This window comes from Bison bison, unplaced genomic scaffold, assembly GCF_000754665.1.
Source record: "Bison bison bison isolate TAMUID 2011002044 unplaced genomic scaffold, Bison_UMD1.0 scf7180017864286, whole genome shotgun sequence".
In the NCBI taxonomy this organism is placed as follows: Eukaryota; Metazoa; Chordata; class Mammalia; order Artiodactyla; family Bovidae; genus Bison; species Bison bison.
The window spans coordinates 3,162,050-3,173,413 of NW_011494858.1; the positions used below are offsets into that span (position 1 = coordinate 3,162,050).

Genomic DNA, 11,364 nt, shown 5'->3' on the forward strand with positions numbered 1-11,364 from the left:
CATCACTTCATGGGAAATAGATGGGGAAACAGTGGAAACAGTGTCAGACTTTATTTTTCTGGGCTCCAAAATCACTGCAGATGGTGACTGCAGCCATGAAATTAAAAGACACTTACTCCTTGGAGGAAAAGTTATAACTAACCTAGACAGCATATTCAAAACCAGAGACATTACTTTGTCAACAAAGGTCCGTCTAGTCAAGGCTATGGTTTTTGCAGTGGTCATGTATGGATGTGAGAGTTGGACTGTGAAGAAGGCTGAGCGCCGAAGAATTGATGCTTTTGAACTGTGGTGTTGGAGAAGACTCTTGAGAGTCCCTTGGACTGCAAGGAGAGCCAAGCAGTCTATTTTAAAGGAGATCAACCCTGGGTGTTCTTTGGAAGGAATGATGCTAAAGCTGAAGCTCCAGTACTTTGGCCACCTCATGCGAAGAGTTGACTCATTGGAAAAGACTCTGATGCTGGGAGGGATTGGGGGCAGGAGGAGAAGGGGACGACAGAGGATAAGATGGCTGGATGGCATCACCGACTCGATGGACGTGAATTTGAGTGAATTCTGGGAGATGGTGATGGACAGAGAGGCCTGGTGTGCTGCGATTCATGGGGACGCAGAGAGTCGGACACGACTGAGCAACTGAACTGAACTGAACTGAACTACACAACTTTGAAACCTTGAAGTGGAGCTTCAAAATAGGCAATGCTTGGGGAAGAGGTGACATACCTGACCTGACAGCTTCTTATTTGGGCTGACATGATTGCACTGAGACACATACCTGTGTAAATATCTGAGACTTTAGTCAGTCATGGAAGAGAAGTGGAGGGCTGTTTTAACTGCTGGATGGGAAAGAGTAAAAACCCACCGAGTCCATCTACTTAAGTCAACTATTGCTACCATTAAGTGACATAAAGCCAACATGATAACCACCAATTTAAAAACAGTTAAACCTACTGATACAATGGATTAATGAAGTGGATAAATCATCCACTCTCTCCAGCTGTGTCCCTTAAAGAGCTCACGATTAAGCTACTGTTTCCCAAACAAGTAGAAACCACCGAGCACCTCCCTCATCAAACTACCCTGGGGCTTGGTCTGCAAATTCCAAGTTTCATATACCACTCCTCTTTAGTTTCAACAAACAAATCCTTCTGCAGCAGTGGCCCAGGAAGGGGAAGATGGCCTGCTCTCAAACCCAAAGGGGACACTCGCCCCGCCTGCGGAGCGAACTGGGTAGGGGTGCGGCAGAGAAGGCTCTGCTCAGTGTCCCAGCATCTGGCTCAGAAACACTGAGACCATTGTCTTTAGAGGCAACAAAAAGGGTTGTTGAAAAACCAAGCTTTAGTAGAAAGCCAAAAATCTGTGCTTGTCATTTTGTGTTTATTTGGCATTCAAGTATGGCAGCCATTCTCAGCTCTTGTCGCTGTTTATGTTTAAAGGAAGGCTCATAGCCACGGAATGGGAGCCAGCTTTCAAAACCTCACTCTGAAAAAAACAAAAACAAAAAACCCTCTATCATTTCTACTCTTGTGTCATTTGAGTTCCTGTTGAAACTTTGGGACTGGTGAGTGACAGGTCAGCAGGCTCTTTACCTTCTCACCGTCCTGGGCAATTCTCTCACAACAAGATACACATTTGTGTTTACTTGGAGGAGGGGGACAACATTCCTTTACCATTGGGTCAGATTTTCTGTGTGCTTTCTCTTTTGTGGTTCTAGTTGGGCTGTGCTGTGCTTAGTTGCTCAGTCGTGTCTGACTCTTTGCGACGCCATGGACTGAAGTCTGCCAAGCTCCTCTGTCCATGGGGATTCTCCAGGCAAGAATACTGGAGTGGTAGCCAGTACTCTTGCCTGGAAAATCCCATGGATGGAGGGCCTGGTGGGCTGCAGTCCATGGGGTCACTAAGAGTCGGACACAACTGAGCACTTCACTTTCATTTTTCCCTTTCATGCACTGGGGAAGGAAATGGCAACCCACTCCAGTGTTCTTGCCTGGAGAACCCCAGGGACGGGGGAGCCGGGTGTGCTGCCGTCTATGGGGTCGCACAGAGTCGGACACGACTGAAGTGACTTAGCAGCAGCCTTTCCCTTCTCCAGGTTTCTAGTTGGGCAGTTCCTGTCAAATCTCAGGAGGACGAGGAGAGTAATCATTGTGCAGTTTACTTCAGCTTCTTGGTTCACAGTGACATGGGGCCCCTGGTTTATGGGAAACCAAGCTAACCTAATCTTGAACGTTAGAGGAAACTGCTGCAATTCTGTAACCTTTAGCCTAACTGCTTGATTGAATGAAAACTGGAAGGGAGTGTCGAGCGTGGGGCTGGTAACTTGACCATAGGCAAGGGTCACTACATGTTAATTGGTGTGTGTAGAGCAGACCCCATTTTTCTATGGTTATCAGTTGAAAAATATTGTCGTCTGTTGAAATGAACCAGTGCTCTTGACTTTTTGGAACAGGTGAAGGGAATTGATCACAGTTAAGTTCTCTGAATATAAAAATAATTCAGATAAACTGCCAGGACTGGTCTGTGATAGAAATACCTTATAGTCGCTCAGTCATGTCCAGCTCTTTGTGACCCCATGGACTATACAGTCTGTGGAATTCTCCAGGCCAGAATACTGGAGTGGGTAGCCTTTCCCTTTTCTAAGGGATCTTTCCAACCCAGGGGTCGAACCCAGGTCTCCTGCATTGCAGTTGGATTCTTTACCAGCTGAGCCACAAGGGAAGCCCAGGAATAATGGAGTGGGTAGATTCTCCCTTCTCCAGCAGATCTTGCCCACCCAGGAATCGAACTGGGGTCTCCTGCATTGTAGGTGAATTCTTTACCAACTGAGCTATCAGGGTAGAGTACATTTTTAAATAATACTTTTCATTCATATTACTATAAATTACTGCATGATTATATTTATATTTCATAATATTACTCTATTTGATCACACAGTAAATCTATAAAGATATGAAAATAGGCATATGTACTCTTAATGAGAATTTGTTTCAGAATGAGGTGGTAAGTGAGCTGCCTAGAGTTAAATACCCCAGACTGATACCCTGGTCTCTTGATTCCCAGAGACATTTTATTTTATTCTATTTTTGCGTTTATTTATACCTATATTTTATTTTAAATTTTTCTTTATTTTATTTTTTTAACTTTACAATATTGTATTGGTTTTGCCATATATCGAAATGAATCTGCCACAGGTATACATATGTTCCCCATCCTGAACCCTCCTCCCTCCTCCCTCCCCATACCATCCCTCTGGGTTGTCCCAGTGCACCAGCCCCAAGCATCCAGTATCATGCATCGAACCTGGACTGGTATCTCATTTAATATATGATATTATACATATTTCAATGCCATTCTCCCAAATCATCCCACCCTCTCCCTCTCCCACAGAGTCCAAAAGACTGTTCTATACATCAGTGTCTCTTTTGCTGTCTCATATACAGGGTTATTGTTACCATCTTTCTAAATTCCATATATATGCGTTAGTATACTGTATTGGTGTTTTTCTTTCTGGCTTACTTCACTCTGTATAATAGGCTCCAGTTTCATCCACCTCATTAGAACTGATTCAAATGTATTCTTTTTTAATGGCTGAGTAATACTCCATTGTGTATATGTACCATAGCTTTCCTAGATGTCCACCAGCAGATGAATGGATAAGAAAGCTATGGTACATTTTACTATTTTTCAGTGGATCATCTGACATCATGTAAAGTTGACAGCCAGCCAGAAGATAATGATTCAACAGTTGGAATACAATAAAATGACTACATGTTATCCTGAGAAAAATCTCTAACTAAGGTCCTGGTTGTTCAGCTTAACCCAGTTCTGACCTGGGAAAAGAACAAATGCTGGGGAGTGTCATCACTTTTTCCTGTGGGTTCCAGTAATAGACACAGGCTACATTCCTCTCTATGCTTCCCCTCCTCCCTCTTTGCTTTTGGCTATTATGACTGATTTTCACTTGACTTCAGTCAAGCCCTTTGCTTAATTCTGTTTTGAATTAACTTAGGGTAAAGTCTCTCTTATCCATCAAACCCTAACTTCAAAGGAGCTACATTTCCTTAAGCCACTGTTTTGTAGGTGACAAGCAAACCCAAATGTTATCTCTTTTTATTCTAATTAAAAATGTGCATGGTAATGACTCATCTCATTCAAAAGTGGTTGTTGGAATTCCTAGCCCAGGTTGTTGTTGAGTTGCCCAGTCGTGTCTGACTCTCTGCGACCCCACGGACTGCAGCACACCAGGCCTCCCTGTCCCTCACCATCTCCCGGAGTTAGCCCAAGTTCATGTCCACTGCATCAGTAATGCCATCAAGCCATCTCATCCTCTGACGCCCTCTTCTCTTTCTGCCCTCAATCTTTCCCAGTGTCAGGGACTTTTCCAATGAGTTGGCTGTCCACATCAGAGACCAAAATACTGGAGTTTCAGCTTCAGTATCAATCCTTCCGTAGAGTATTCAGGGTTGATTTTCCTTAATCAGATTTCTTCTGATTTCAAGGCTGCAGTCAACATCTGCAGTGATTTTAGAACCCAAGAAGAGGAAATCTGTCACTGCTTCCACCTTTCTCTCCTTCTATTTGCCATGAAGTAATGCCTAGGTAATGCCTAGGGCTTCCCTGGTGGCTCAGAGGTTAAAGCATCTGCCTGGAATGAGGGAGATTTGGGTTCAATCCCTGGGTCGGAAAGATCCCCTGGAGAAGGAAATGGCACCCCACTCCAGTACTCTTGCCTGGAGAATCCCATGGAGGGAGGAGCCTGGTAGGCTACAGTCCATGGGGTCGCAAAGAGTTGGACACGACCGAGCAACTTCACTTCACTAATGCCTAGGTAGCTTACTCAAAATCCTTTTTTCACCAAATTTCTGAAGACGCAGTGACAGGTGCTGAACAGAGTAACTAACAATAGGATCCTATGAAATCTCAGTTAGCCAACGAGGTGTCTGAAGTGTAACTACTGTGTGAATGAAATAGATGTGTTTTAGGTGATCAAGAGACTGGTGGCTTCTCACACCTCAAGGAGTTATTCAGTAAATATTTGTTGATGGTAAAGAGCATGACTGGAAATGTTTCTCTTTGGAATTTTATTTTCTTTTCCCAAACATTTACAAACGGATACTTTCTGGGGTGTTGACTATAAATATTTAAGAGACTCAATGAAAGGCGAGTTCTGAGCACTTCCGGCTTCCAACCTTTTGTCTGTTTTCCAGTAAGGACGTACAGTAATCCATTTCAGACTCTGGCTTTCATGGATTTAGACCAGGCTCTCCTGGAGGTAGGAATACCAGGGCAAGAATGAACCAGATTGTGATCTTTGTGCCTGGCAGTCTGACATCACTTGTAAGCTCTGCCAAAATTCCTTTGGAAGCAGATGTTCCTAGAGGGGGAATGGTAATCATTTATCCTCTTACATTTGTTCAGTAAATGCTGATTTGTGAGAAATACAAGGATTTAGGTTATGGTTACAAATAATTCACAAAGGATGTATGTTTTTTAGAGAGAATAAACATGATTATTCCAACAATTTTTTTTTCCTCCTTCCCAGAATTTCTCATATTTTAATGCAAGCTTTCCCATTCAATTACAGTCAAGGGAGGACTTGTCATATATTTCTCCCCCTTCCCCCATGTAACAGCTCCCATGTCAATCTGTGGGTAATTTATAGATCTTAGTAATATTTTCTAATCGTTAGTCCCACATTGATATATAAACTTCAGGCCCTCTTCTTTATATTGTAAATGCTCTCTTTCAACCAAAAAGAGTGAAATTAAAACATAAAGCTCCAAAAGGTCAGGTCTGCTGATTTACAAAAAAAGAAAACTGTGGGTTCCTTGTAAGCTCTGTGATTACAGTGGCCTTTGGTTGCTATACAGTGGCCTTTGGAGCTTCCCTTGTGGCTCAGACAGTAAAGAATCTGCCTGGAATGCAGGAGACCCGGGTTTGATCCCTTGCGGGGAAGATCCCATGGAAAAAGGAATGACCACCCTACTCCAGTATTCTTGCCTGGAGAATTCCATGGACAGAGGAGGTTGGTGGGCTACAGTCCATGGGGTTGCAGAGAATCAGACATGACCAAGGGACTAACACTTTCACTTTCACTTTGGTTGCTATAATGAATGGGTATGTATCTATATATGTATCAGAAGACTATCTCCACTGATATAAAAGTACCAAGATTTTTAATATTTTTTTGCATTCAAGGAATACATACTATTTGTACATAAAGCTAAGTAAAACTGATGTAAGACTGATTTATACTTACGTAAGTCTACAGCCAAAAATGTCTTTATTGGCAGTTGCTATTGAACTGAATGAGTAATCAGTGAGGATGAAAGTTCAATCAGAGGTGAATTTGAGGTAACTGCTGAAGCATCTCACACAGGAAGTCGTGGGGCTTTTCTTGTAATTTGTGGTGTGTTCTCAAGTTTTTCTGGGTCATCAGAAGTTGCTTATTATATATTTCAAAACTTCATATATTTAGAGAGTTAAAAAGAGTATATGTTAGAACTGATTTCTTCCGGAAATTGTAGGCTAGGACCATTCTATAATGATACACAGAGCTTCCTAGGTGGTGCTAGTGGTAAAGAACCTGCTTGCCAATGAAGGAGACATAAGACACTCAGGTTCAATCCCTGGGTTGGGAAGATCCTCTGGACTTTTTATTATTTGTTATTATTTAAATTGAAATATAGTTGATTTATAATGTTGTGTTAGCTTCTGGAGTACAGCAAAGTGATTCAGTTATATGTATGAGGTAGTGCTTTTTAAGTTGAGAACAAAAGCTTTTACAGCTTGTACCTGATTCAATAAATAGAAAAATCTCTAAGAGGCAGATTGTAGGTTTCCTCTGTACAGTCCAACCTTTTTTGCTTATTTCCAGAGTCTGTTCCAACACTCACATCTCAGTGGAGAGAAGGGCTAGAACAAAGAAATGGTGAAAACAGGACTGCCTTAGGCCCCTCTCTCTGAACTCATGTCTAAAGAATTTGATTCTGCTTTTAGATGAACTGAAAAATATCCTCTCTTCAAAGAAATGGGAGGTCAAGTTAAAGGCCTGGTCAAAACCCATGGGGTCACTAAGAGCTGGACAACTTAGCAACTACACAACAACAACAAAAAAGAGTCAATCACTGCCTTAAAAAAAAAAAAAAGTTGTTCACGGTCAGTTATGCCCAAATTCAACTTGATTTTTGCAGACTCTCCTTAGCATCTGGATGTTTGAACAAGTCTTATCTATAAGACTTTCAGAAATCCCCAAGGTGAACAAACCCATGGGTGTTCTCACTGTAGTGAATTCTGAAGCTAAATATTATCCTGGTGGGGCATCAGAAGGTTCCTCCTAAACACGAAACTTTTGATTAGAATGGGGCTTCCCTCATAGCTCAGTTGGTAAAGAATCCGCCTGCAATGTAGGAGACGCCGGTTGGATTCCTCAGTTGGGAAGATACCCTGGAGAAGGGATAGGCTATCCACTCCAGTGTTCTTGGGCTCCCTTTTTGGCTCAGCTGGTAAAGAATCTGCCTGAAATATGGGAAAACTGGTTCAATCCCTGGGTTTGGAAGATGCCCTGGAAAAGGGAAAGGCTACTCACTCCAGCATTCTGGCCTGGAGAGTTCACAGTCCATGGGGTCCCAAAGAGTTGGACACGCCTGAGCGACCTTCACTTTTGATTAGGAAGGTACATTCATGGTAGGAAGGTACATTCATGGTAGATAAGCCTTTTTTGTTCTCTAAATGTCCCACAGTGGTAGAATATCTTACTTGCTTTACGGTGCAGGGGCTTGTTGCAGCCTGATGCATGAGTGGTCTCTTTACTTGCTTTCTTGGGAGACCGGTTCCTTCATTTGACCAGGACTGAAGCGTTTCTCAGGACTCTAGGCTTTCAGTGCAAAACTGGGTCAGTCTCAGGCAAACTGCTGACTCACTTTCTGAGAGGAGTCCTGGCTCTGTTATCAAGTCTTTTTGAAACTAGGAGGTTGGAATACAAATCAGTGTCTCCACTTCTCAGAACCGAGCGTCACAACCACCTGGCTTTGGAGCACAAGCCCGGCTCCCTCAATCTCCTACTTCCGGTGCTTACCAGAGTCTCTTCCGGATCAATTTTCATCTCTTCCAACGCGTCCATTAAAAATCCTGGCTGTGACTATGGATAATTAGGAGTAACCTGCGGAATGGTGTGCCTTCCTTATTTTTAAATATCCTCTGTATTTATTGCCCAACTATTGTACTTTTGGCTCAGCATTGGGTTCAGTGATGTTCCATGATAGTGCAGACTTTCCTCACCACCAGTGTAGAGTCAGCAAAGATGAATAGAAAAGCAATTAAGTGGGACTGGCCAAAAAGTTTGTTCCGGTTCTTCCATAATAAGTTTGTTCGGCCAACCCAATACAAAGCTTAATCCTTTCATCAGGCCAGGCGAAGAAGAGGCTATAGTGTTGGAATAAATTTTGTTAGTTTTACACTTCTCACCATCACAGATTGCAACTGCATGCTTAAATTTTTTTTAAAGGTTATACTCCATTTACAGTTATAACAAAGCTTCGGCTATATTCCCTGTGTTGTATAGTACAATCTTGTAGCCTATTTTACTCCCACTGGTTTGTACCTGTCGTTCCCCCACGTCCATATTGCAACCCCTCCTCCCCACTGGTAACCACTGGTTTGTTCTCTATATATGAGAGCTGCTTCTTTTTTGTTATATGGACTAGTTTGTTGTGCTTTTTAGATTCTACATGTAAGCAATATCGTACAGTATTTGTCTTTGACTTAGCTCTCTTAGTATAATGCCCTCCATCTATGTTGCTGCAAATGGCAAAATTTCATTCTTTTTATGGCTTAGTAGTATTCCATTGTATATATATATATATATATATACACACCACATCTTTTTAAAAAAAATTAATTTATTTTAATTGGAGGATAATTACTTTACAATCTTGTGGTGGCTTTTGCCATACATTGACATGAATCAGCCATGGGTGCACACGTGTCCCCCCATCCTGAACCCCCCTCCCACCTCCCTCCCCACTCCCATCCCCTCTGGGTTGCCCCAGAGCACCGGCTTTGCCTGCCCTGCTTCATGCATCGAACTTGCACTGGTCATCTGTTTTACATATAGTAATATACATGTTTCAATGCTGTTCTCTCAAATCATCCCACCCTCGCCTTCTCCCACATAGTCCAAGAATCTGTTCTTTGCATCTGTGTCTCTTTTGCTGCCCTGTACATAGGATCATCGTTACCATCTAAGTTCTGTGTATATGTGTTAATATACTGTATTGGTGTTTCTCTTTTTGACTTATTTCACTCTGTATACTAGGCTCCAGTTTCATTCACCTCATTAGAACTGACTCAGAATGCGTTCTTTTTTATAGCTGAGTAATGAGTAATAGTCTATCGTGTATATGTAGCACAACTTCCTTATCCATTCACACATCTTCTTTATCAATTCATCTGTTGATAGACACTCTGGTTGCTTCCATATCTTGGCAGTTATAAATAATACTGCTGTGAACATTGGGGTGTATGCATCTTTTTGAATTAATTAAAAAAAATATGCCCAGGAGTGGAATTGGTGAGTCATATGGTAGCTCTATTTTTAGTTATTAAGGAAACTCCATCTTGTTTCGCATAGTGGCTGTACCACAGTGTACAAGGGTTCCCTCTTCTCCACCTTCTGACTTTGTGGTTTTTTAGAAAAAAAAAAAAATTGAAGACTGTCCTTTATACCACTAATGTTCATAGTACAGAGACCCTCACAATGGCTTGAAAAATGTCTTTGCTGTTGAGCAAGTATGGTTATTTGTAGTGAGAACATTGAGAACTAGGCAGTTAAGTTGCATTTTATGCAGAGTTTTCAGTATTGTATCTTAGCCTTGGTTTAGGTTTTTTGGTAAAATTATACCCTTCCTATTATCCTACTAAAATATTTGAGCCCTTCTTCATCAAATAAGCATCTTGGATCTCTTTGCAATAGGGGGAAATATTACTCTTTTCTCATACTAACCTCCCCTCAAAGCAGCATTTTAAAAAAAGACTATAAAGGATTTTGTATTTCAGAGGATCATTGTTCCCAAGTTGGCTATGAACCAGGGGAAAAAGCTCTTGCCCCAGGCTTCTCCAATGTTTGACGACCAGACCTGCCCCACTACTCCTGACTATGCCAATGAAATCTTAGGGGAACGTTTTGGGCAATGGTGATTCTTGGTGTACATCACAGTCTTGCGTCAGGATCTGACATCTTAGAAAAAAAAAATTGAAAATTCTCTTTTTCATCTTTCCAGTGCCTCCCAGTTTTTCTTTACTTGCTCAGATAATATTTAGAACACATAATTTGCAAAGTTTAATATGTGTTGCTAGGGCAATCAGAAGACAGCAGTAGAAATTAAACCAATGCCAAGGAATTGAGAGCACAATTCCTTGGATGAATCTTGGTCTCGTCTGATGCAAGATCTACTGGGAGTGAGGTGAAGGCTCCATAGCCCTGGATACAGGGAGAAATTCCTGCAACTCCTCTGAAAAGCACACCATCTTCTCAGAAGTGGGAAATTTCTTGTGTTTTTGCCCTCTGTTTCTTGTTTGATGGCATGCCTAGTCTACTTCTCATCTCAGCCTGGTCTGCAGATTTTTTCAGAACAAAGGCAGCACCGTAAGTTATACATCTGGATGACTAACGTGAGGATCAAATGTAAATGAAACAGGGTTTTTGAAAGTTGTAAAGGATTACACAAACGTTAGTTATTTTTTCCCAACATTTGGAATTTGGGGAAGAAAAGAAAGAAGAGGAAGAGAAAAAAGGAGAGGGAGTATGGATTTTTGATCTTAATCATAACAAGGCTTTCCATGAGCAGCAGAATAATATCTCATTTTTAAAAAGACTGCATCCTCAAAGGCAGGAAAAGGTGAAATATTTGACCTCAATTGCTTGATCCTCAATCAGCAAAAAGTCCAAGCTTCACACTCCAAACACTGACTTGTCTTTCTTAGACTAACCTCATGTTGTTTTAGGAAACATTCATTTAAACAAAAGAATAAAATACACAAGATATAGTGTTTTTAAAAACATTTTTTAATGAAGAAATAATTCCATTCCAAAATATAGACACACAATTAAATAGTTTAATCACTTCAAAATATAACATGTCCCCAGGAGGTTCCAACACACACACATACACACAAAACAATACTTAACAGCAATACAAAAAACCCATACAATAGTAGTTTTGTTACATACCCATGAATGTTGTGACATCTTTAGTGTCTCTGAATTGGTTACTTCAAATGGCGTCAAATTACAGTAGTCATAATTAAAAATGTCTTAGAGTTAATTAGCCTCAGGATATGACACCTCTGATTTTTATTTTTCCCTTC

General features: G+C 41.3%; 1 protein-coding gene across 2 annotated transcripts in view; it reads right to left on the reverse strand.

Annotated features, from left to right (window-relative positions):
• Positions 1-11,051: 11,051 nt before the first annotated feature.
• DTNA (dystrobrevin, alpha) overlaps positions 11,052-11,364 on the reverse strand; it is a 322,724-nt gene continuing 322,411 nt past the window's right edge. For both annotated transcript variants that reach the window (XM_010849771.1, XM_010849766.1), the window contains one exon: positions 11,052-11,360. The gene's annotated coding sequence lies outside the window, so the exon portion shown is untranslated. The remainder of the gene's footprint in view (positions 11,361-11,364) is intronic.